This window comes from Stegostoma tigrinum, chromosome 3 (genome assembly GCF_030684315.1).
Source record: "Stegostoma tigrinum isolate sSteTig4 chromosome 3, sSteTig4.hap1, whole genome shotgun sequence".
Classification (NCBI taxonomy): domain Eukaryota; kingdom Metazoa; phylum Chordata; class Chondrichthyes; order Orectolobiformes; family Stegostomatidae; genus Stegostoma; species Stegostoma tigrinum.
In genome coordinates, this window is record NC_081356.1 from 97,646,890 (window position 1) to 97,673,801 (window position 26,912).

Genomic DNA, 26,912 nt, shown 5'->3' on the forward strand with positions numbered 1-26,912 from the left:
GCCCCGCAACGTTTAGCGGAATGGGGAACATGTTACTGCCGGCTTATTGCAAGCGCAGTGCAACCCCCCACACAAACTACAGAGAAAACTCCGAGCGGGAAACTAGCAGCGATTAACACCCCGGCAAAAAAAAATGATTCACTGCCAACGTCCATTTGGCCGCGCACTCTAAATAGTTCCCGCGGAAATCGGTACGCTTCATTTCTAAAAAAGAAATAACCCGAGAGAACAACTTTTCTCTTCACTTTCGAGAAAATCAAAGTCGAGTGGCAGGCAGAGAAAAGGCGCAGTTCAGAAGTCGTTTCTCAAGAAAGAGACTGTTGCAAACTTGAAGTGAGTTTAATGAAAAGTGCGTTTGTGAAGAAGTCACAGCCTACTCTCAAAGAACGCACTGTGCTGAAATATGAAGTGACTTCCTTTTACTGGGCAGACTGACTGAACTAAAACCTGACTTATTATTAGCCCTGACTGTTAATGTATGTATGTTCTGCGATGTTTTCTTGGTGGGAACGTTGCATTGAACGCTCATTCTGTTAGACATAGGAGCCCAGTTACATCCCTGGGTAAACAGAGCAAAATCTGACAGCCCACACACTGTGCCAGGGTATCCTGCGTTAATCATCGCAGTCACACAACCCTGGCCGCTGTCAGTGTGTGGATCCCGTTCAGAATAAATAAGCGAGGGAAAGAACAGTCACTGAAGAGACCGCGTTTGAGCTCATAAAAGGTGATCTGTCTCTATTGCCCCGGCTATCTCTTCAGACGTTTCCTTCTTAATCGAGTTTATCCATTGCCTATGCATTACCAAACTTTTCACCCCAGCTGCTGGTTTCACTTTTTTTTAATTAAGAGGAGGCAGGAATTGTATTAAAATCAGATACAGCTCCACATTTCCCACCAATGGTTTTCTTGCACTTCGAAACTTTACCCGTTAAATTTCCAGATTATATCTGAGCCACACAGGCGGACGTAACTATTTTATGACGTGGTGGCCATTTCCTCCGGGTGGGGAGAAGTGTCTTCCTCCTCAATAGACCAAAATCCCCCACACCCAGAGCAACAAGCGGGCATTCAACAGTGAGGCAGAGGCCACCGAGGTGAGCTGAGTCCAGTCTACACTCAACTGGGATAAGCAGAGACAGACGCTAACAACACGAGGCGGGCGGGACTCCGCAAGTTTAGCTGCAACTCCGAAAGAGAAGTGTTTACTTTTCTTATGATTTTGACAGGATTCAATCTCTGCGATAGCTGTCACGTAAGTGTGATCCATGTGTTAGAACAGTGTGAACATTTGGCAGTCGAACGGATCTAGAGGTTATAAAGAACAGGGGTATAGTGCCTTTGCTGATTTGAGTGACCAGGGAGATTGGAGCTCTGCAGATGCCTGTGTTAACGCCACACAGTCTCCCCTTCTCACTTTAGATAATAACTGAAGTGAAACTTTGTAGGGAAAGTAAATGTTTCTCTTTGTGCATTGAAAAGCTTAACTCCTCGCGCACTGTATCGGGTCATGAGGTGACTGAATATTGATGCTGACGGCGAGAACCGCCTGTGTTTCTACTGATTCGATACTGTCCCCGCTGTAAGTACAGGTGGGACTTGGGAGCCGCGTCGCCCGTGGACAGTAACATTACAAAGCCATCACAGCGGGTGTCAGCAGCTGGGAAATATTTGTAGGGAAGATGTAGTTAATGGCGTGATTGGCTGCGATTGCAGAATGTTCGAGCCATGTGGATTTCGTTATTGAATTCCTCGGTTTAAAACAGACCTGTCCAAAACTGTCGACTCTCTAAGATTAGAAATGAGCCATCTTTTTAGACTACGTGTTTTGAATGTAAAGGGTTACTGGTCAAGCATCCACATTGTTGGGGAATAGATGTTAGATGCAGCTTTGCTGGTCTTATTTGATGAAATACGATGTTTGTCACGAAGATTCATTGTCATCTGTCACTCCAGCTTTTGAGTCAAGAGCTCCGGGAAGCTTGGGGGCATTAAAAAAACCTGGTTTATTCCAGATCTCATCTCAATCAGAATCGCGAGCACAATGTGTGAACCGCTCCGTTGGGAAATTTTCAGCTAACATTATTAATATTGGCCACCCGGTTTCACTGGCTGTTCTGATGAGGAGTCACCGAACTCGAAGCGCTAACTCTGATTTCTCTCCACAGATGCTGCCAGACCCGCTGAGTTTCTCCAGCATTTCTGTTTTTGTTTTAGTTCCGCAGTTCTTTGCTTTATTTTGTTAGCGTCCTCTAGATTCTACCTGGACCAACCAATGTTAAACCATTTATCGAAATGCTCTGACAGAGGTTACGTTAACGGAGGTTCATCTCTGGCCGCTCTGCATTTTCCCTCATTTATGGCATCCCACAAGTTGAATGGACAAAGTAAAAACCGAAAGAACTGCAGATGCTGTAAATCGGGGCGGGGGCTGGGAGTTGGTGGAAAATGTCTGGCAGCTTCTGTGAAGAAAAAAAAATCAGTTAACGCTTCGGGTCCGGTGACCCTCAGGACTCAGAATGGACAAAGTGTTTATTTGAGCAAGTTATTTCTTTGTAATTTTAAGAGTAAGGAGCGGCATCTGCTAAACAAACCATTGTGCGCGAAGTGTAAGAGAATCCAGTCTTTTCATAATGCCCTCCTTTATTGGAATGAATGGGAGGGTTTGTGTCTGTTGACAGTACAGTGTGTGTATGTTTATACATGTACGGGTGTGAAGAGATTTTCTATGGCAGCTCTGCGCCACCTACTGCTCATTTAATCAATATTTGCAAAATCGGCTCATCATCGTCACCACGGAATGTCATTTCCCCCAAAAATTAATCAATGAGTCGCACCATCGAATCTTCATTCAGCTTCGAATTAGGGGGGAAATACGGATTGGTTTGCACTGTATAGCATTCTGACCCTTTCAGATGCGCTGTATAAAACGTTAATGTGAATGACACAATTTTTAAACAAGATGTACAATCTATCTACGGACAAGGGCAATGGGGGAGACCCTCCGACACTACCAGTCTTTGGCGATGCTTGTGTGATTTTTTTCAGTTTGCAGTTGACTGCAGTAAGCTACGAACGTCCGGAATCCAAATTTCAATCAGGCGACAGTGTAATCTAGAATCCCTTTTCCAGACATTAACACGAGTATAAAATGTGAATCCAAGAATAACATCTGCTCTCATGTTGAATAATATCATGCCAACACGTGCAGTCACTTTTGGCACACCTAAAACATTTTTAAAATGCACATTTTAAGATGATAGAATATTGTAAATTAATCGAAACAATTGGAACACAAATACACGGGCCGACTTTGGCAAACTCAAATCTTTAATGTAATTCAGCTGTATTCCAAAATCTGGACATTGGCCCTGGTAAACATGTTTAAGAGCTGCTCTGCAAAGCTTTGAAGGGCACCTTGCTCGCTGATTCCACAGAGTATATTGTGTAAAGGTAACACTTATCCAAGATAGAATCATAAATTCTCACAGAACAGAAGGAGCCCATTAGGTGCATCATGTTTATGCTAATTCTTTGGGAGAGTTATCCAATTAGCCCCGATGCCTTGCTCTTTCCCCAAAGACTCTTTCATCCCTGGTTCATGTATAGACCTACTCTCCTTTTGAAAGTTAAAGCAATTGGTGCCATGATTTGGATTTGAATTAAAGCCATTGTGACTATAGCACAGAGCACTAACCACTTAATGCCCTACATGTGCAGCAAGCTGGTGAGTTAAGGATATTGTCAAATAGTGCACAGCCACCATGCCAGTCGCTCGGGCTGTAGTCTTTTTTTCAGCACAATCTGCTCAAAATCAGCCAAGCCGCAACAAAAGACCATGGAATTCCAAGTGCAAATCTAATGTTGCATGCAATCTGTTTCCTCAAACTTTCGCATGAATTTAACACGATGTTAGGAAAATTCACAAAATCGATCATGCTCCCTGGCTGAATTAAACAGTGTGCAGTTCCTTGATTGCGGATCATCAAGAAGGCTTTAAATGTTAAGGGTTTTTTTTAGGCCCTTGAAAACAAATAGATGCCTTTTAAAAGTTTCTGTTTTAATTATTAAGAAACTGATTGCTGTCAGTTACAACCCTGTAACTAGCATATGGTTCTACTTAACATTTTTTGAAACCATTTCCGTAGTTTTAAATTGAGTACTAACATAGTAAACTAGACACCCTGAATTAAAATGCTTATTTTTGAGACAAACCCATTTCAACCTCATTGATTAAACTGCATCAAGCTATCATTTTAAAATATATCAAGAATATTTTCAAAACATCTTTTAAAATCTTTCAAATATTGGGTCATTTCACTGAAAGCAGAAAACTTTGAACAATCCTAAGTGATGGTATGATATTGAAATCAAAAGATGAAGGAGCAGTTTCCATTTGTGTGACTTCTTTTATCTTGAAGCCATAATTTCATTTTCAGGGGGGAAACTTATCATGTGAAAACAAGGCTTTCCTTATTATCACATTTTCAGCTCCTTCTGCATTAACCCATGCATGCTGGAGCACTAGGAGAAAGGCTCCAGGCCTACAGCGTGAAATGGTACAAAATATATATTTTGAAACTTAGAGCAATCAATTTCAGATTGGACTTCTCATTGGTATCAATTAATTTTAAAAGAAAAATATTACATAACCAGTATTTGATTTGACAGCTAACAGGTCACATGAACTCGAAACTTTTCCTTTTTCTGACGTTTCGCTGGTGTAAATTTAAATGTTAATTTACCATTTGCTGAACCTGCAGGATTCTCGCAATAATTGATAGATTAACCTGATACAACACATACAAGCAAAAGTTAAGGATGGTGAGATCATATTTTTGTCTTACATTTTAGAACATGTCTTAAAGGCTGTGGTAGAAGATTACTAACGTCCAGCCTTTTCTTTGGCAATAGCGCCAACTCTGGCAGCCCATTATATGTTTCAATGCAACATTGTGTGACGATTTTCACTGTTTATCTACATGCTCTGCCCGAATCCTTTAATCATTAATATGTTTGTGAAATAACAGTACGAAGGCAGAGTTACAGTGGTTTTAATTAGAATGCAATGCCGCTTTCGTGATTCATTGAGAAACTGTGACTCCCCTAAATTTTCCAGACAGATATCATTACATGATTTTAATTATTTTAATGCCCATTATTTCTGGTCTTGTCCAAATTGGAAATTCATTTGGAAAGCTGTATATCTGTTAGATTAAATTAACAAACTCTAAGATTTTACTGTTCATCCCTCAATAATTGCCCTAAACCCTGGGCTGCAAACAGTTAAATAACAAACAGTTTCATGATGTAATTAAGGCAACATTCACATAGCAAAAAAAACCTGGATCAAGATGTTAAAATGGGCGATCATAACAATGCATTGATGGCTCTAACTGCAATCTTGGCAAAATATTCAATGTTTACATATAAAGGCTTCATTCTGTAATGGCTGGGATTCATCTTATAAAGTGCTTTGTGGAATGCACTTTCGGAAACCTGAGGCAGTGAGAATTTCCAAAGGGCTCCAGATGTTTTAAATGGAGTCGGTGCTGCCATCAAGTGGCAATAGATAGGATATCAGCCAAAAGACATATTGAACTATTTCAAATACCTTTTCGAGAAAAGAAAATTTATTTTTCATACATGGAATGTGAGTGCACCTTGTAAGACCAACATTTATTGTTCAACCTGAATTGCCTTTTGGAAGGTGATGCTCGATCTCTGTCTCAAACCACTGAAGTCCATCTGGTGTATTGCTATTGCTATTTGGAAGATTTTGACCGACTGACAGCCAAGGATCAGTTGTATCTTTTCTAGACAGGGTGGCCTGCTGTGCCCATTTTTGCAGGCTCTAGAAGATTTGGAAGGTGCTGTTGAAAGAACTTTTGCAATTGACTGAAGTGCACATTTTAGATACACGTGACTGCCATTGTGCAACAGTACTAGTGATGAGAGTGAAAGTTGAAGGTGGTGGATGGGTTGCAAATCATGTGGAGAACTTTACCCTGGATTCTGCACTCATCCAGGACAAGGGCGTACATTAGCTTGGATGGAAGGTTAGCTAATTAATAGCTTCAGGATAAAGGAGAAATTTTCAGGATGGCAAATTTATTGGTAGAGTGCCACAGTGTTCTCTCGTGGAGTCACAATTATTTATGATTATATACATATACGAGTGATAGAGGACAGAATTCAATGTATTATCACCAAGTTTGTGGATAACTCAGAAGTAGGTGGAAGGCAAGTGGTGAGGAAGGCATCGACTGAGGCGAGCAAAAACTTGGCAGATGGAATTTGATGTCGGAAAATGTCAGAAGGAACAAAAGTGTTGATTATTATTTAAATGGGGCAAGAGCACAGAAAGTTTCAGCACAAAGGGATTTGGGGACCCAAGCGTGTGAAGCGCGAATAGCCTGAGTACACGTTTAGCAGGTGATAGGAAAGACAAATGAAATGTTGGCCTTTATTTCAAAGGGAGAAAAGTGGAGTTAAGAATTATCAGATCAGTCATGATCTCATTGAATGGCAGCGAGGACTCAATAGGCCAAATAGCCTATTTCTGCTCTCATATTTTATGAGCTTATGATTCCTTTAGCCAAGGAATAACAAAAGTTTGTTATCTTCAAAAAACATCTCTCTATCACAAAGACTGCCATTTAGTTTTTTTGTCAGTCAAGCTAAGGTCCAACAACATAGCACAGAAATCCAGAAAATGTGCATGCGTTGCTGAAAATATCACAGTAATGGGCAAAATCAAGAACTGCAATATCGGAGCCTTCACTGGCAGAATTGCTTGCTTTTAACAACATGAAGTACCAGGGGAATGATAGTCAGACCTTTTTGCTTTTGTCTCTATACATTGAGTTTGCAGAATCTATCCTGACCCAGGTGAAGTCAAAGATGTAGGACAAATGCCTCCCCACAAAAGAAAGATGGCCGAGAGAGATGCCTTTGATTCTTCAACTTATTGGCACAATACGTTCTGAACTTTTTTGACAAAGTGTCATCACTGAGAGAAGCCCTAAGAAAGACATACAAAATGTATTGCAGAAGGACCGTCAAAATTTGTAAAGCCTCTTAAACAAGCATTGTCAGCAAAAAAACTGCACTCTGATGTACTACAACCAAAGAAAAAAGACAATCCTCAAATCAACACTTTGCAAAAAGTATGGAAACATGCATCATGCAAGGTGTTGAATTAACTGCATTTGTATCCAAAAGTCTACTTTAAGTGCAATCCAATTATTCCATCACACAGTTGAAATACTTGCTCTAAAATTCGCATGATTCCATACTTACCTGCTCAGTCAGCAATTCGCTATGGAAACCTATCAGAATCATTGGAAAGGATTTGTCACAAACTACTGAGAAGTGCACCACCTAGGCTACAGTGACTTCTGGCAGAATTACGGGTCTATGACTTGGACATCTCAGGTGGTACCAAAATGATTATCCCAGACAAATTGTATCGATTGCCAAGTCTAAGCAAGAATGAAAATGTTCCACTGAATCTGCTAGTTGACAGCATAGACAAGGAGGAGGAAGATGTACTCAAAATCAATAAGGAGGAGGAAGATGTGCTCAAAGTTGCATTTTGGTCAGAAAAATGTGACCAGCTTCAACTGGAAACAGCTAGTGACCCACAACTGAAGGAAATGTGCAATCAGTGTATCAGTGCAGGGTGGCTTGGCACAATGGCACACTATTTCAACATCTTCAAAGGAAAATAAGTACTTGTGCTCAAAGTTCTCCACCAGGGCAAATTGGAGCATGTACATCAATGACATGTGGGCTATGATTAATACATGGTTAGCATATAGCCATGGTTTAACAGTGACATCAAAGGCCATTGCAGAGCCATCAGTCACAGCAATGTAGAGAACCTCGATGCCCACATGTGATTCCATCAGTCCCGTGAACCGTAAACCACCAGTGATCTATTTACCATGAATGGAGACAACTTCATCTTGGAAAAGGGAACAGATAGTCTTCTTGGAAGGGATTTCCCTACCTGGGCAAAGGCAAATTTTATTAAAATGAGGCAGGATCTGGCCAAAGTAGACTTGGAACAGTAACTTGAGGTTACATCTATGGCAGTACAGTGGAAGACATTCAAAAAGTAATTGGAGAGCATGCAGGGCCAACATATTTCCTTTAGGGTAAAAGGTAGGAGGAAGAAGCCCAGAGAATCTTTCATGTCTCGGAATATTCAGGACTGAATGAGAAGGAAAGAGCGGCTTTCAACAGGTACAAAGGAAGCAAATCAATGGAGGCCTTAGTTGAGTGTGGAAAGCGCAAGATGAACTTAAGAAAAGATTTAGGAGAGCAAAGAGGGATCATGAAAATACGCTGGTGGCTATGTGTAGGGAGAGCTCTAAAATATTCTAGAAGTATGTCAAAGGGAAGAGGATAACCAGGGAAAGAGTCGGGCCCATTTGGATCAGGGGGATTTTTTTTGGAGTTAGAGATCATTTGTAGCATGTTAAATGGAAACTTCACATCTGGCTTCATTTGAAAGAAGAAGGAAAGAGGTACAGAATTCAGGAACAGAGACTGTGAAGTTATTGAGCAGTTTGACATTGGGAGTGAAGAGGTTTGGGAGGTGTTGGCATGCTTAAAACTGGATAAATCCCTAGATCCAGATAATCCAGGCTAATGTGGGAGGCAAAGGATGAAATCACAGAGGCTCTGACCCAAATGTTCAATTCTCCTCTGGCTGTAAGAGAGATGCAAGAAAACTGGAGAATGGCTAATGTTGTTCTACGTTACAAGAAGGATGGTAGAAGTAGACCAGGGAATTACACACCAGTGAATCTCGCATCAGAAGTAGGGAAAATATTGGAAAAAATTCTTAGGTTTCAGGAGGATGTAGATGGATTGGTCACATGGAAATTGACCCCAAAAAGTGTGAAGTGATACACTCTGGAAGACATAATGAGACAAATGAGTACTGACTGAATGGTAGGACACAAGGAAGCTCTGAGGAACAGCAATATGTCCACTGATCCCTGAAAGTGGCTGGACAGGTTAATAAGGTAGTTAAAAGGGCATACAGGAGACTTGATTTTATCAGTTATGGCATAGATTATAAGAGAGTAAGGGTGCATTAAAGTTGTACAAAAACTTTGGTTAGGCTGGAGAACTGTATGCAGTTCTGCTAACTGCACCAAAGGAAGGATGACTTCACACTGGAAGAGTGCAGTGGTGCTTTACAAGGATATTGCCTGGGATAGAGCATTTTAGCTATGAAGAGAGGTTGAATAAGCTTGGATTTTCTTTAGAGCAAAGAAGGCGGAAGGGGGGACCTGATTGAGGTTTAAGATTGTGAGGGCATGGACTTGTTGGACAGAAAGCAACTGCCCTCCCTTTATTGCAGAGCCAATAATGAGGGAGCTAATTTTAGGGTGAAATGTTTAGATTTCCTTTTTACCCAGTGAGTGATAGGAATCTGGAGTGCACTGCTTGGGAGGCTGGATAGGGCAGGAGTCCTCACCTATGGATGTGCATTTAAAATGTCATAAAATTCAAGGCTGCAGGCCGAGCGTTGAAAACTGAGAGGTCTGGTGAAGAGTCACTGGACTTGCAATGTTAAGTCTGCTTTCTCTCCACAGGTTCTGCCAGACCTGCTGAGCATTTTCTGTTTGTGTTTCAGATCTCCAGTGTTTTGTATAATTATAGCAAGATTTCCCAATCTTATATTCAATTCCATTCAAAATAAAAGACAATGTTTCATTTAACTTCATGATTTCCTATTAAAATGGTATGCCATCTTTAATATTTTTCTAAGGAAACATCTCATTGGCTGATCGTATCAAGATATAATGGCAACAAGAAGTATTACTTCAAATATAGTAATATTTGGATGACTCCTGGTGCCGAGGCTGAGTGAGTTTAGAAATTCAAAGATAGAGAAGATGATATGTGTCTAGAAAGTTGACACAAGGAAAGCTGTTGGGATATGGGATTCAATTTGGAGAGAGCTGAGAATTATACAGCCAGATACATGCAGCACCTCAACAGGGCTGGGACAGATATCTTTCTGAAGTGGTTTACTGGTGCTACAGGGGACGGTTTAAAATAATATAGCAGTGATTTGGGAAGCATGATGCAGCATTTCAAAGGTAGGTTCACGAAGCAGTGGGAGCGACAGCACCAGAATAAGAAGTAGTAATGGAGGTGGGTTGGCTGGGTTGGTGGATGGCTGGTTTGAGGTGAAGAATAGGATAAACAGAACAGATGCAATTTATCTACTGGTTGAGGTCACCATGAAGACTCTGCCTTCTCAACCTTGCCCTTGCCTAAGGTACGGTGACTGGCAGGTTAAATTCACCACTTCCTTTAATGAACAAGCAGTCTGTGGTACTCAGGAAGTTTGGTGATTTTCACTTTCAGAACTAGTAAGATTTTAGATGGCACAGAAAGCATTCCAAGACCATTATGTTCTTCTCAAGAATCAGAGTTTGTCAAGGCAAAAGCAGGCACATGGCATTAAGTAGCAGATTGGCCAAAATCTCACTGAATGGTACACAAGCTAGAGGAACAAATGGAAAATTCCTGCTCCTAGTTCCAGGAACCGTTTGTCAAGAAGGATGAATCTGCCTTGGAAGAGTACACACAAATTCAACAACATTATACCAGGGAAAGGGTTAAACTATGAAGGTAATTTGCGTGAATGTGGTTTGTATTCAACCAAGAATTCAGCAATTATACCAAAAGAGCACAACAAGCTATTTAAATTAAAGCTTTCAAGGCTGAAATCTTTAGATTTTCCTCTGATGAGATTATCAGCATATCTGGGATTCAGAAACAAGTCAGTCATATCCTAATTGAACAGTAGAACAGGCTCAAGGGTCGATGATCCCCTCTTGTTCTTATGTTCCCACCAATTTACAAAATTAGCAGTAACTGGCATGACCCACCACACCTGATGTAGGTTAAAAATGCAACAAAGATGTAAGAGGATGTTACCAAGACTTCAGGATTTGAGTTATAATGAGAGGTTGGATAGGCTGTGATTTTTTTGACTGGAGCATAGGAGATTGAGATCAAATGTCTTTTCCTTTGGGTAGGGGCCATTCAAAACTAGGCACATATTTTTAAGATAAGAGGAGAAAGTTTTAAAAGAGACCTGAGGCGCAACTTTTTTCAGACAGAGAGTGATTCATATGTGGACTGAACCGCTAGAGGAAGTAGTAGATGCAGATACAGTTACAGTATTTAAGAGGCATTTGGACAAGTACATGAATAGGAAAGGTTTAGAAGAACGTGGGCCAAACACAGCTAAGTGAGACTAGATTAGTTTTGGAAACTTAGTTGTAGTGGACGAGTTGGGCCAAAGGACCTGTTTTTGTGCTGTATGATTCTATGCCTAAGAGTTACAAAGAATTGCAGAAGGCCCCCAAAAGCTAACAATCCTGATATGTGAAAACCAGTCATTGTTGGGCATCAGGAGATGTAAAATCCTGCTGTTCAAAACCATTTTTGCAGTAGTGGATCATTAATTTAACCAAATCTCTTCTTCTAGGGTAATGACAGCAGTTGTCAGTTTGTACATGCAGTCACTGGTAGTGTATGGAAATAGGGAGGATAAGATTCCCTAATAGACGGAAATGCTGAAGAATTTGGAATACGGGGTGTTGTTTGCTTCAGCGTGCATGGCCTCCCCTCCTGAGCCTGAGAGCTCCTGACCGCTGATTGGCTGATATTCTCGTAGAGAGGATGTCAGCCTAATAGGGTGTTGATTCCAGGGGAGACACAATGGTCCGTCCCCCTCTGTTCAACCAGCAGGCGAGACCTCCAACACATGAACAAGGTTCTGTCTTTAGTTCTGTGATACGAAGGCAAAAAAGGCAATAATGCTAGTTAAACACAGCAAAGACAAAGGTTTTCTTTAGTTTAGCACAGATCATTTTTCTTATGTTCTCCTAATTAATGTGTGGTTTGTGAGAATCAACCCAATAGCCCATCCCTAAGTCAGAAACTATAAACTTGGAAGAATAATTCTTTTGATTTAAAATTAATGGTTTGGGAGCTGGTCCTGGCAAGACAAACTTTGGCAGAATATTGTAGTCTTTACATTCCAACAATAATCAGCTACAGTAATCACTCCAAAAAGCACTCTCATCAGTAATGTAACACATATGACTCCCGTACTAACACGAAAACTACATTACACTTTAGTTACTATCATGTGCCTTAACTCAGCACTCTTCTCTGTGAGAAAAAAGATAATGCTGCAGAGGGTCTCGCTCACACCCAAACTCTTCTGTAGCTGACATAGGTCAAGACATCAGCAGACCTCTGAGAAGTATCAGAATACTAACAGTGACCGTTAGAAAGATTAACAAAGCAGAAATGAGTATGATATGATAATTCAATTATGAAAGAAAGGAAATGCTGGAGAAGTTCAACAGATCTGGCAGCACCTGTGGGAAAAGAAACAGAATTGCTGTTTTGAGTTTGCTGTAACTACTTGAGAGCTTATTTCATATTTTCCAGCATCTGCAGTATTTTGTTTTTATTAGAGATAATTCAACATTGCATGAGATGCTAGAAAGAAAAAATAAACACTTTGCAATGGAGACAATTAGCCTACAGTACGTGATATAGAACATGAAATTAGGTAAATATCCTGAATTTATATTTAGCTTTGAGACAAGAAAAAAGCTTTATTTTTATGGGGAGATAAAATAAGCTGGACAGAATAAACGATGTGTAGACTTTTTAGTGCCTGTGGTATGAATTGGCTTCATTTGTTCAATATTCTTTACTTCATTTGTGATTTGTGTGTTTTCATTTTGTTCAATCACTCATAAATCCACCACTTAGTAACTGAGTGATGAAGGGTAAGGGCAATATGACATTTTTAATAGCAATAAGGGAGGTGCAAGAATGGGTAAAAATAAAATGCAAACTGCTTTTATTTCAGTTTTCAACTTCTTCTTCCATACAAACGTGTAATAATAAAATGCGTAGTGTAATTTTGCAAGAATGTTGGCAAACATAATCTGACACAGAGCCATGCAAGGAGACATTGAACCATGGAACAAAAGTCAAAAGATAGTTCTTTTTAATGTGTGCGTGAAAGGAGGAAAAAGAGGCACAGAGAAAGAAAAAAGAAATTCTACAGTTTAGAATCTAGGCCATTGAAGGCATGGCCATCAATTGAGGGAGGAGGCAGTTGCATAGTGGCAATATAATTAGACTGGTAATCCAGAACCCCAGGTTCTGAAGACATGGATCCAAATCCTACCATGACAGATGGTGAAATTTGAATCCAATACAAATCAGCATAAAAGGAAGCTAGCCCTTATGATGAGCATGTGACCACAATTCACTAATGCCCTTTAAGGAATGAAATCGGCCATCCTTACTTGATCTGGTCTACATGTGACATCCTGACTCACAACAATGTGGTTGAGACTTAACTACCCTCTGAGCAATTAATAATTAGCAATAAAGGTTGGCCGAGCCAGCAATGTCTAAATTCTATGAATAAGGAGAAATTAAAATTGAGGATATGTAATAGGCTAGAATTAGAAGGGCATAGATCCTTTGGATGGCTGCAGGAATCTACAAAGTTCAGGAGGAGTAAAGCTTTGGTAGGATTCGAAACTAAGAGTTTTAAACTCAAGAGATTGCTCAACCATGGGCCAATACAAGTTACAACAAAACCTGGGCTAATCAGGACTTTGTGTGGGTTTTGACATGACGGCAGAGTTTAAGAAAAACTCAGATTACAGGGATTGCAAATGGGAGGCTGATGAAGATTGCACTAGAATAGTCTGCACTGAAAAGCATGGATGAGGACTTCCAGTCATGAAAGTTAAATTGATCAATTATAGATTTTCTTTTCATGTGGCAATGATGACTGTTTTAAATGCAATGATAAAATATTTACTTTTATTCAAATGGAATGCTCTATCGCATGTTACGAGAGAAAGTTAAATAGATTACTTTTAGCCATCTTGAGTTCTGAAGCTCTCTGTGTGAGATAGCTGCAGACATGTGAAAAACATTTTCAGATTTTGCTTCAGTAGATTTTAACGCCATTGTGGAAACATACTGACAGGTTTACAAATGACTTTAATTTTGATATTGTCTTTCTGCCATACTAATTTTGCATTAATTCATACAATTCTGTAACTTCTAATGTAGATTGACAAGTTCCATTAACATTTGACACAGACACCGAGTGGAAAATGATAACTAATTGGTTATGGGGTGGGGAGGAGGGGTTAATTTGCCTGTGACACATTGAAGTATGCAACAAATCTATTTCCATCATTCTTCAGTTGTAATGTTTTGTTGTCCACCATGTTCAGTAAGGAAAAGTAAATCGGATTTAATAAGCTGAAATACCTACCCCAACTCCCCACGCACCATTTTGGCTTTAGAGCTAACAATAAAATGCATTTGGGCATGTTTCCCAACATGTTCTGTAGCAGAGAATGTTAAGATAGTTGAGCTCAATGATATATTTAGTTATGAAGCCATTGAATATGACTTCCAGCAGAACAAAATTAATGTAAGCCTTTGAAATTTTCCAAACATTATTGGACAGCATTCCATGATGAATTTTTTTTTCATTAGAAAAAGATTAGCAAAATAGATCAATGAAAGGTGGCAGAAAGGAGTTGATGTCAGGCTGACCAAGATCAGAGTTAAACATTTGAGGTTAACTTAAACATCATACACTCCCAAGATGCAATCATGTTCTGGACATGTGCAAATCAGAGACAGGGCTGCAACACAATAGTGCCAACTCTGTGATTCTCTTTGAGCATAGTTTCTGTTACCAACTTTAGAACATATTAAAAAGGGTCCACTTACTTAAGAAAGAGGTAAGGAGAAATCTTTTATCACAAATGTTTGTGAAGTTTTGGAACTCTTCTTCGAAAAGGAGTGGGAGCAGAATCCTCGAATGTAGAGTCAAGAGGCAGATAGATTCCAGGCAACTAAGTTGGTGAAAGGTTATCTGGTAGGCAGTGATGTTTTCTTTGTTTTATTCATTCGTGGGATGCTGGCTGCCTCGGTATTTCTTGCCCATCCTTAATTGCCCTTTACAAGGTGGTGATGATCTAGCATCTTGGACTGCTATTTTCCATTTTGTGTCAATTTCTAGATTTTGACCCAATAACAATATAGGAATGGCGATATGCCTCCATAACAGAATGGTGAGTGGTTGGAGGAGAATTTGTATACGATGGTGCTCCTATGTATCTGCAACCACTGTCCTTCAGATGGTACTGGTCATCAGTTTGTAAAGTGTTGTCTAAGAATGCTTGATGAATTACTGCCATGCATCTTGCAGATAGTGCACAATGCTGCTTGTGTTGTAAATATGGTGCCACTCAAGCAGGCTACTTTGTTCTTAAGGTTCTTGAGTGTTATTGGAGCTGCACAAGTCCAGACACAGGAATATTCCATCACACTTGTGACTTCTGCCTTCTAGATGGTAGACAGGCTTTGGGGAGTCAAGAAATGAGTTACTTACTACAGGATTCCTTGACTCCACTTGTTCTTGTAACCACAGCATTTAGAAGGCTAGTTCAGTTCTGTTTCTGGTCAATGATTATACCAGGATATTGAATATGGGGTAATTAGATCAGTGAAAATCTTATTAAATGGCAGGGCATGTTCAAAGGGTTGAATGGACTGTACATGCTCCTCCTTTGTGTGTTCATTTGTACATTTGCAAATTTATCCTTGTTGGGCCAGATTTTTATTTTTGGTTCAGAAACTTGATTTGGCCATTCCAATATCATACACCCAATTTCTAAAAAGCAATGCAATTCTGCAAAACTTTATTCTCCGGGAGTTGGGTGAGGGATTGAGTCATTACTTCCACACCCTGAGTAAAACTGAAGGTGGCTAGCATGTTGAGTAGCCCATCTCCCTTTACTTGGACAATGTCCCAGTTCTCGGCATGGTTGTTAAGGCCTCTAGGCTTCAACCCCAGTCCCTCATGTGCCATTCATCTCTTTTACCTGATGGCCTCATTGTGAATGTCTGGCTGAACTCCAGTGTTGCACTCTAGAAGTTAAATGCTTTTATACAAAATATGTGCATTTTCTAGAAAGATTATTGTTTCACCAACCATTCATCATAAAGCACTGCTACCTTCTGGATGATGTTTTATATAGATTTAAATACAATTAATTGGCAAATGCACAATGACTGTTTGCCTAGTTACCTTTAACTCCTAGATATTTAGTGTCCTGTTGACATAATTAGATAATAAGTCTTCTGTTTTAACAACAAAGAATAAATTCATAAGAAAATATAGAAAATGATAATATGTTGTATGTTATATTACTATATACTATTTAACAAACTTGAAACTCCCAGCTTGAAAAGAACTTAATAAGATTGCAGCATGGATATGACTTTGTTCTCACAATTCATCATAGCACAATACAATCACAGCACAAAACATGCCTGTTCAAGAACATCAAACAATTTCTCATACACCGGTCTAGTTTTGTAAAGCAACCTGATAACTGATTACATGTATTAGCTTATTTTAATTTTGAAATTTCCTTTCATTCTAACATCTCCTTTATGCTCATGACATTAACCCTCAGTCTCTTCTCAGCAACATTGTAAATTAAGTGGACATTTTCCCTGAGTGATTGATTATCAACATAGCATCCTCTAGGCACATTTATCCCCAATTGACCCTTACAGAGGAGTCCTTTTAAAGCACGAGATAATTGGTTAGACATTTCTGTCATTTCTACAAGTGCAAGCGTCTCTGCAGCTAAGGTGTTTTGTTAACTACTGCTTTTACTTTTGATTCCCAAGCTGATAAACAACATTTGTCATTTCTTTCCACTAAAAATAAGTGAACCCTGCTGTGCTTGATACAAAACCAGTGGGAAGATTAGCATGTGAGGTGTCACTGAAATGACTAATTCTGTTGCTTCTGGGTTACCCCGTGCTGCAAAACTGAATGTACACTGTTTTAAATTTCTCCACAACCTTTCCCAGTTATCTCTACTTTTTAAGTCTTTCTGTCTTGCAGTAAATCATATCTCCCTGATTGAAACTGGTTTCCAATGATCTTACATTATTTCTTTAAATGCACTCTTTCTAAGACTTTGTCTTTAATGAAAGTCTTTCATCTACTTGCAGTGCAAACCCTTTCTAAATGAGATCTGATCAGTTATTATTGATAGAAAGTTAGAATTTCTACTAGAAACTAATTGATATGGATTTTACCCTCCAGGCATCTGCAACAAGTTTTTCTTTTACATGAGATAGCAGGAATTGCAGATGCTGGAGAATCTGAGATAACAAGGTGTAGAGCTGAATGAACACAGCAGGCCCAGCAGCATCAGAGGAGCAGGAGAGCTGACATTTCAGGCCTAGAGTCTTCTTCAGAAATGGGAGAGGGGAAGGGAATTCTGAAGTAAATAGGGAGAGAGGGGGAAGCGGATAGACGATGGATAGAGGAGAAGATAGGTGGAGAGGAGACAGACAGGCCAAAGAGGCGGGGATGGAGCCAGTAAAGATGATTGTAGGTGGGGAGGTAGGGAGGTGATAGGTCAGTCCAAAGAGGACGGACAAGTTGGGGGGGGGGGGGTGAGGTTAGTAGGTAGGAGATGGGGGTGGGGCTTGAGGTGGGAGGAGGGGTTAGGTGGGAGGAAGGACAGGTTAGGGAGGTGGAGACGAGCTGGGCTGGTTGTGAGGTGCGGTAGGGGGAGGGGAGATTTTGAAGTTGATGAAATCCATATTGATACCATTGGGCTGCAGGGTTCCTAAGTGCAAAATGAGTTGCCGTTCCTGCAACCTTCAGGTAACATTGTTGTGGCACTGCAGGAGGCCCAGGATGGACATGTCGTCTGTGGAATGGGAGGGGGAGTTGAAATGGTTCGCGACTGGGAGGTGCAGTTGTTTATTTATTTATTAGATTAGATTTCCTACAGTGTGGACACAGGCCCTTTGGCCCAACAGGTCCACACCACCCCTTGGAGCATCCCACCCAGACCCATCCCCCTAACACCCACACACGCCTGAACACTACGGGAAATTTAACACGGCTAATCCACCTAGCCTGCACATCTTTGGACTGTGGTAGGAAACCGGAGCACCCAGAGGAAACTCACACAGACACAGGGAGAATGTGCAAACTCCGCACAAACAGTTACCCAAGGCTGGAATCAAACCTGGGTCCCTGGCTCTGTGAGGCTGCAGTGCTAACCACTGAGCCACCGTGCTGCCCGAACCGAGTGTAGGTGTTCTGCAAAGTGGTCCCCAAGCCTCCGCTTGGTTTCCCCAATGTTGAGGAGACCGCAACGGAAACAGCGAATGCAGTATATCTCATTAGCAGATGTACAGGTGAACATCTGCTTGATGTGGAAAGTCTTCTTGGGGCCTGGGATAGGTGTGAGGGGGAGGTGTAGGGGCAGGTGTAGCACTTCCTGCAGTTTTAGGGAAAAGTGCCAGGTGTGGTGGGGCTGGAGAGGAGCGTGGAGCGGACAAGGGAGTCACGGAGAGAGTAGTCTCTCCGGAAGGCAGATAAGGGTGGGGAGGGAAAAATGCCTTTGGTGGTGCGGTCGGATTGCAGATGGCGGAAGTTCCAGAGGCTGATGCATTGGATCTGGAGCTTGGTCGGGTAGTATGTGAGGACGAGGGGGATTCTGTTTTAGTTTTTACTGTGGGGAGGGGGTGTGAGGGATGAGTTGCGGGAAATGCGGGAGACATGGTTGAGGGTGTTCTTGACCACTGAGAGGGGGAAGTTGCGGTCCTTGAAAAACAAGGACATCTGAGAGGTACGGGAATGGAATGCCTCATCCTGAGAGCAGATGTGGCGGAGGCAAAGTAGGGGATGGCACTTTTACTGGGAGGTGGGTGGGAGGAGGTGTATTTGATGTAGCTGTGGGAGTTGGTGGGCTTGAAATGGATATTGGTTTCTAGGTGGATGCCGGAGATGGAGACAGAGAGGCCCAGGAAGGAGAGAGAGGTATTAGAGATGGTCCAGGTGAACTTAAGGTTGGGGTGGAAGGTGTTGGAAGGTTTTACATGGACAGCTCATGCTGGTGTGGGTGATCATTTACAGATTAGCTAATCTGCCAAAATTTAATGAATAATATTCTCTATTATTTCATGGTTCCTTTCAACACCATTTCTAAAGGGGCATACTGCAGCTGTATTCATAAATATTATCTTCTTATTTGCACACATACTTCTAAGGTTATCATGGGGAAATTTCCCCACATTATCAGTGAAAATCTCCACCACTAATTCAAGTTTGTTCCCCGTCAATTTTTCCATTACCATGTCCAAAATTAGTTTCTTATTGTTACCATATATTTTTGCCAACTGAGAAAATTTAGTTGCCACACCTATGAAATGTAAAAATTAAAGCATGTATTCCTTTGTTTTCATATCTTTAAATCCATAACCACTGCTTCATTGAAATCTGTCGCGAAGAGCGATTTGCTGTAGGCAATTATGGTGCACTTCAGTCTTTCTTACAAATCATACATTGCTTTACCTGTTCAGTAAACTTATTCTACACCCCATTCCTTATTAAAGCATTCTTTACTATAGTAATTATCAGTTTGTAAGATTATTGAGAATTTCCAATGCAGTTTTAATAAACTGAATTTCTGTTTTCTGAATTTCCACCCCCTGATGTCAATTATGCTTTTTGAATTCCATTAATTGAGAGATTACGTTCCATTAAAGGAGTGCGAGAGTGTCCTCAATGTGTAAATTGCTATTGACACATTTCCAAATAAATTAGCTTTGCAATTTCCATATCCAACTTCATCTGTGCTTTCTTCATTGATAGCTTACTTCATGACAACCGCACTTCATATATATTACACTTTTACTAATGGGAGCTCAGTGATTAGCATTACTGCCTCACAGTACCAGGGAGCCAAGTTTGATTCCGGCCTCAGACGACTATGTGCTGGTTACACATTCTTCCTGGGTCTGCATGGGTTTCTTCTGGGGGCTCCAGGTTCTTACCATAGTCCAAAAACATGCAGATTAGGTGGACCAGCCTTGAGAAATGCCGTTATGGAGTGTGTCTGGGTGGGATACTCTTCAGAGGGTTGATATGAATTCAATGGACAGAATGGCCTACTTCTATACTACAGAGCTTCTATGATTCTATGAAAATGATTGATATCATGCATGGAATGATTATTCTTTTTAAAGAGGCATGTTACTATGCCCAAATGTGAAACTGGTGGAATTTTCAAATTTCTCAACTTTGTTCCAATCCTTATTCATCAGATTTTGTGCATCATTAGCCAGTCTGTTCTTATAAACATGCATACATTGTCTAATACTACACATTTGAAAGTTTTTGCCACCAACAGGGTCTAGTTGGGCATGTGCTCTGGAGGGCCAGTGGTACCCAATGGGCCAAATGGCCTCTATCTTCACTGATCTATAACTGTACTCATTTATTGTAAATCCCAAACTCAATTTGTTTTCCAATGTTATTTATAGCATTCCACTTGGGTAGAGTTCTTGTTTTGTACTGTCACCTGTGACCTGTATCTGGACAGTTCACCAATCTGTTAACATTCTATCCTCCATTTTTTGTTATATCACCAATTACCCTCTCAGTGTCACAAATAGTGCTGGAAAAGAATGTTTCCAGGGAATTTTCAGTGCTTGACACATTTGATTTAGCAGTGGGTATTCATCTGCAAATTTATCTCTTGCTAAGATTAAAAGCCTGTCCATATTTAATAATTTGGTCCAGTCTACTAGCTTAAATGCCAGTGTATTGGGGATTTTTAAATGATGGTTTTTATTCACCTGTGGCAGGTGAGGAGCTGGCTGGACCAGCATTTATTGCCTATTCCTTGTCACCTTTGAAGAGATGGTAGTGAACTACAGTCTTGCATACAATCTCCTAAATTCCATTCCATGCTCTTCCATGGAACTTCTTTCCCTCTTTCTAAATTTGCCAAAATTTGATCAAGCCTCATAAATAATCAGCAAATCATCTCCATTAAGATTAATACTTTGTCAAGTCATTAAGTTCCAACTCTGAAAAAGACTTTTCTTCTGAAGAAGGGTCCCAACCCAAAACGTCAGCTTTCCTGCTCCTCTGATACTGCCTGACCTACTGCATTCCTCCAGCTCCACATTGTGATTTCTTCTTATCTTTTCTTCTGTATGGTAGTGAAAGTTGCCAAGACCATACCTCGCTTCCTATCTGGTAAAGAAATAACACAGGCCCACATGGTTGCTTCATTCTTCCACTGCTCACAAAACAGGAGTGGGTAATCACTTCACCCTCGCCCCTCTCTGCCATCTTTATATTTTGATTCAACCATCTCCTGCTACCATGACAGTACAGAAGTTTAATGCATTTGTGCAAAGACTCAACATCCCCTTTGCAGTGAATTTTATTTCAAACCCATGCCATAAACCCTGGCTATCTTCCGGCTGAATCTTTATATATGTTTGAATACACTTAACTAATTGACTTGCAATACCCTTTTGCTTTGTCATCTTTAACTCTCTGATGTTTATCATTCTATTAATGGATTTGATACTAATATCCATGAGTCACAAAGACTCAACCTGTTTGTTATTTTTACACAGCTTGGAGGAGACTTTTGAGCCTGATAGTTTTATGACCTTGATTTTCTTTCCTTTAATCATTTTCTCAATGTTGTTTTTATTTGGACGCAGTTGGAATATGTTAACTAGATTAAAGTTTTACTCAACAGGTTTTAATTGGCTGTGTTTGATGATTTTTTTTGAGCTGTCATAGGGATTTTATTCTCAAGATGAATTTTGAATGGCTGATTGTGTGATTATTGTGATATTTTCAAGGAGCACTTCAAAGACTTGTCAATGTTATATAGCTCATTGTTTCAGTACCTAGTGAATACTGAAAGAATGCATCAAAGACTCAGCAAATATCAGGACATTAAATCAACTTGAAAATCAACCGAAGGATTCTATATATATACTCATACCTGATTTTCTTATTGTTGAGAATGAATTATGTTCAAACAGTACATTGACAGCATGTTTAACTTTTGAAATAGCATGTAATTATGACAGTTGAACTTGGAAAGAACTTTTAAAGTTAGCTGTTCACAGCAAATTTCTCTCAAGGTGCATATGCTACCTGGCATCATTCATGCAGCCTTCAAGAGCCCAGAACAATCTGGGGTAAAAATAAACTTGGAGCAGGTATTTAAATAGTGTACCATGTCCCATTTATGTGGGTGTCATGTCATGATTCACCACATTTCCTGATGTAGGAAAAATGGCAGAAGATGGGGTTTGCAGAATAAGTATGAAATTCCAGCCCTTCGGGCACCTTTTGGGACTCCCAGTGTTCAATGTTGGGAGATGAAAACTCAGCCCATTGTCTCTCTCCATAAGAAAAGTAAACTGAAGGCGGGTGGAAAAAAGATTGATGTAATAGAGTAATATCAACTGACTTCAATGAGAGACTTGCTCAGTGTCACTGAATCATATCAAAGCGATGCCAAAACAGTTTTGAATAGTTCTACACAATATTTAACATGTACAAATGTCTAGCTTGCACAAAATATGTCAAACCTATTTATATACCTCCTAGATATCAAAAAAGGTCACATTTCTTTATAATGTTCACACATAGAGTGCATCCTAAGGGATTGAATCATAGAATCCCTACCACAAGGAATTAGGCTATTTGGCCCATCGAATCCACACCAACCATCCGAAAAGCATCCCACACAGACCCAAGATCCTAGCCAATTCCTGCATTTCCCATGGCCAATCCACCTAAACTGCACATCTATGGATTATACAGATGCAAGAAGATTATGTAATCTCCACACAGACAGTCGCCTGAGGGTGGAATCAAACCCAGGTCACTGACATTTTGAGGCAGCAGCCCTAACTGCTGAGCCACCATGAATGGATAGCTGAATGGGAAAACACTAGTGCTGAATATGATTAGGACATAGCAAACACGCTACCATCATGGACTTATAGAAGAGTTTCACCCCGATCAACTGAATTCTATTTCTGATAAAAGACTTGCAAAACAAATTCTAGAGATGATTCTCAGAAGCATTTTGTTTAAATTTTAAGTTGCAGGCTGTGCATATAGTGATGAGCATATAAACCACAGTTATGTTGTCATTAAAATGGAATTGTTGGATCAGTGGAGCACATATCCTTCGGGCTGGATGCAGTATGTGAACCCTGATTGTGGAGGAGTTAGTCCAGTAGATGATAAATATATGGATCACATTTGTTCCACAAACTATTGCAAATGGCAGAAATACTGCAACCTTAAATGCCGTGAACATTACATTTAATGTGAAGGAGACAGATCTCTATCGGAGCTGGATGAACACAGCAGGCGAGGCAGCATCAGAGGAGCAGGAAAGTTGACGTTTTGCGTCTGGACCCTTCTTCAGAAACGGGCTTCACAGTGGGGCTATAACTCACTCAGAGATTGTAAGAACTGCCGATATTGCAATCAGAGATAATCCAATGTGGAGGTGGAGGATGAAGGGCCCTGACCCGAAACATCAGCTTTCCTGCTCCTCTGATGCTGCCTGGCCTGCTGTGTTCCTCCAGTTCCATACTGTGTTATTGCTGACTCCAACAATGGCAGTTCTTACTATCTCTCAGATTTCTATCGGGCTGCATTTAAGATAAGTGCAACTGAATAAATTGTCAGAGCTTTGGGCTGACAAATCTTCGGGCCCTGATGGATGTCATCCTAGGGCCTTAAAACAAATGGAAAGTGAGACAGTTGATATCTTTTATTTTCCAAAATTTCCTACATTTGGGTAAGATTCCATGCATTTGGAAAATAGCTTATTCAAAAAGGAAGACAGAAATCAGGAAAATATAGACTAGTTAACTTGACATCATTCATAGGGAAGCTGCCCGAAGCCATAATGAAAGACATTGTAACAGGATATTCTATAAAGTTCAAGGTAATCAGGCACAGTCAACACTTTTTTGTGAAAAGAAAATCATATTTAACTAATATATTGGAGTTCTTTGAGGAAGTAACATATGCTATAGATAAAAGACAAACAGTGATGTACTGTGTGCAAATTTCCAGATGATAAAGTGCCACATTAAAGGTTATTGCAGAAAATAAAAACTCAGTGTTGGAGGAGCATATTGGAATGGGTAGAAGATTAGCTAGCTAACTGGAAACAGGGTAGACATAAATGAGTCATCTTTCTGGTTGGAAAGACATAAGTCATGTGCCACAGGGATCAGTAGTGGGTCTACAACTTTCTTTACCATTTATTTCGATTCTTTGGATTACAGTATCAAAGGTAAAGTAGCTAAATTTATTGACTAAATTGTACGACCAAAAATATAACAAGGCTAGGCCATCTAATTTCTGAATTGTTGGAGACTGGATATATGACCTAAGAGGCACATTCAGACACTAAGGAATGCCCAGCAGAAAATTGTACTTGCAATGGGAAATTTCCCTGCTTCCAGGGAGAGTCATAGATGTCAGACAGCACAATAGTTTCCTAGGAAATATTAGAAAAATCCTAGTTCTGTATAACTTACAACTGATCCTCCCACAATCATGCACATTAATCTCCCTCATCGCCTATAGTATCTCACTTCAGAATGCCTGATTAGTCACTGTTCATCTTCTAGTAGATTCAGCGAGTTCACCTACACCAAATTACCTCTCAACCTTGGGAGTTTTGTCTTCTCCCAGTGTAAAATGTTACAGCAGTTTACCTGTAGTTGAAGTCTAAATTCTCATTAAAAACTAGTCCAGTACATAAGAACATAAGAACTAGGAGCAGGAGTAGGCCATCCGGCCCTTCGAGCCTGCTCCACCATTCAATAAGACCATGGCTGATCTTTTTGTGGACTCAGATCCATTTACCCGTGCTCTCAACGTATCCCTTAATTCATTTCTTGTTCAAAAATAATCTACCTTAGCTTTAAAAACATTTACTGAAGAAGTGTAAGCTACATCACTGGGCAAGGGAATTCCATAGATTAACAATCCTCTGGGTGAAGAAGTTCCTTCTCAATTCAGTCCTAAATCTGCTCCCTGTAATCTTGAGTCTATGCCCTCTTGCCCTAGCTTCACCTGCCAGTGGAAACATCCTCTCTACTTCTATCGTATCTGTTCCGTTCATAATTTTATATATTTCTGCAAGATCCCCCCTCAATCTTCTGAATTCCAATGAATATAATCCCAATCTATACAGTCTCTCCTCATAGGCCAACCCGCTCAACTCCGAAATCAACCTAGTGAACCTCCTCTGCACCCCCTCCCGTGCCAGTACATCCTTTCTCAAGTAAGGAGACCAAAACTGCATACAGTACTCCAGGTGTGGCCACCAGCTGCTGGTACAGCATTTCATAACCTCTCTGCTTTTAAACTCAATCCCTTTAGCAATGAAAGACAAAATTCCATTTACCTTCCTAATTACTTGTTGTAGCTGCAGACCAACCTTCTGTGATTCCTGCACAAGGACACCCAGGTCCCTCTGCATAGCAGCATGCTGCAATGTTTTACCATTCAAATAATAATCCTTTTTACTATTACTCCTATCAAAATGTATGATTTCACATTTATTTACATTGTATTCCATCTGCCAGTCCTTTGTACACTCACTCAATGTATCTATGTTCCTCTACAAAGTTTCACAGTCCTCTGCACACTTTGCTCTGCCACTCATCTTAGTGTCATCTGCAAATGTTGACACCCTACACATGGTCCTCAACTCCAAATCATCTTTATAAATTGTAAATAATTACAGTCCCAACACCAATCCCTGAGGCCCACCACTAGTCACTGATTGCCAAGCTGAATAGCACTCATTTATCCCCACTCTTTGCTTCATGTTAGTCAACCAATCCTCTGTCCATGCTAATACTTTACCCCTAATGCCATGCATCCTTATCTTATGCAGCAGCCTCTTGTGCGGCACCTTGTTGAAGGCCTTTTGGAAATCTAGGTACACCACATCCAATGGGTTCCCATTGTCCACCTGGCTCATAATGTCTTCATAGGATTCCAAAAGATTTGTCAAGCATAACCTGCCCTTCGTGAACCCATGCTGCATCTGCCCAATGGGACAATTTCTATTAAGATGCCTTGCTATTTCTTCCATGATAATAGACTCAAGCATCTTCCCCACTACAGAGGTTAAGCTAACCAGTCTATAATTGCCCATTGTTTGTCTACCTCCCTTTTTAAACAGTGGTGTCACATTTGCTGTTTTCCAATCTGCTCGGCTGCCCCACAGTCCAGCGAATTTTGGGAAATTACCGCCGGTGCACCTGCTATTTCTCCTGCTACCACTTTTAGTACTCTGGAATGCATTCCATCAGGGCCAGGAGACTTATCAATCCTTAGCTCCATTAGCCTGCCCAACACTACTTCTTCCGTAATAATGATTGTGTAGAGTACAGAGTACACAGTACAGAAACGTGGTCCATATTTTCACTTAATCTGTGGCTGAAAGTCAGGTAAACTGAGGAAATTTCAGTTATTTATAAAATCTATAACCTTTGTGATGCCTCTGGGAATAGTGGGGTTTGATTTCCAGAATGCCCCCTCAGCGATCTGTAACATTATTTGTGCCCTCAACTCATCATCTTCATTTGCTATACTCTTTGCATTTATATATTTACCTTTTAACACTACCAAATTCTTGTGCAGCACATTTTTCATCCTTTGTTTCATTTGCCTTTCAGAGTCAATCACTAATCTTCTGCTTCCTGTTTCCTGCTTCAAATTTGTCCGAGCTGAATTGGCCTTCAGGCTCCTGCTCCCCTGCCAAAGTCGTTTAAACACTCTCAACAGCACCAGCAAATGTTCTTGTGCCAATTTTCATCCCAGTCCTATTCAGATGTAGACATTCTGGTTTTTACAGGTCATATCTTCCCCAGAACTGGACCCAATGCCTCAG

General features: G+C 40.4%; 1 protein-coding gene across 3 annotated transcripts in view; it reads left to right on the plus strand.

The window, feature by feature from the left end:
* The first annotated feature begins 636 nt into the window (after window positions 1–636).
* LOC125451099 (hyaluronan and proteoglycan link protein 1-like) overlaps window positions 637–26,912 on the plus strand; it is a 98,714-nt gene continuing 72,438 nt past the window's right edge. The window contains exon 1 of one of the 3 annotated variants that reach the window (XM_059644766.1): window positions 637–727. The gene's annotated coding sequence lies outside the window, so the exon portion shown is untranslated. Of the gene's footprint in view, window positions 728–971; window positions 1,256–1,401; window positions 1,583–26,912 lie in introns of those variants that run through there. The other 2 variants (XM_048527812.2, XM_048527813.2) reach the window with 2 other exon arrangements.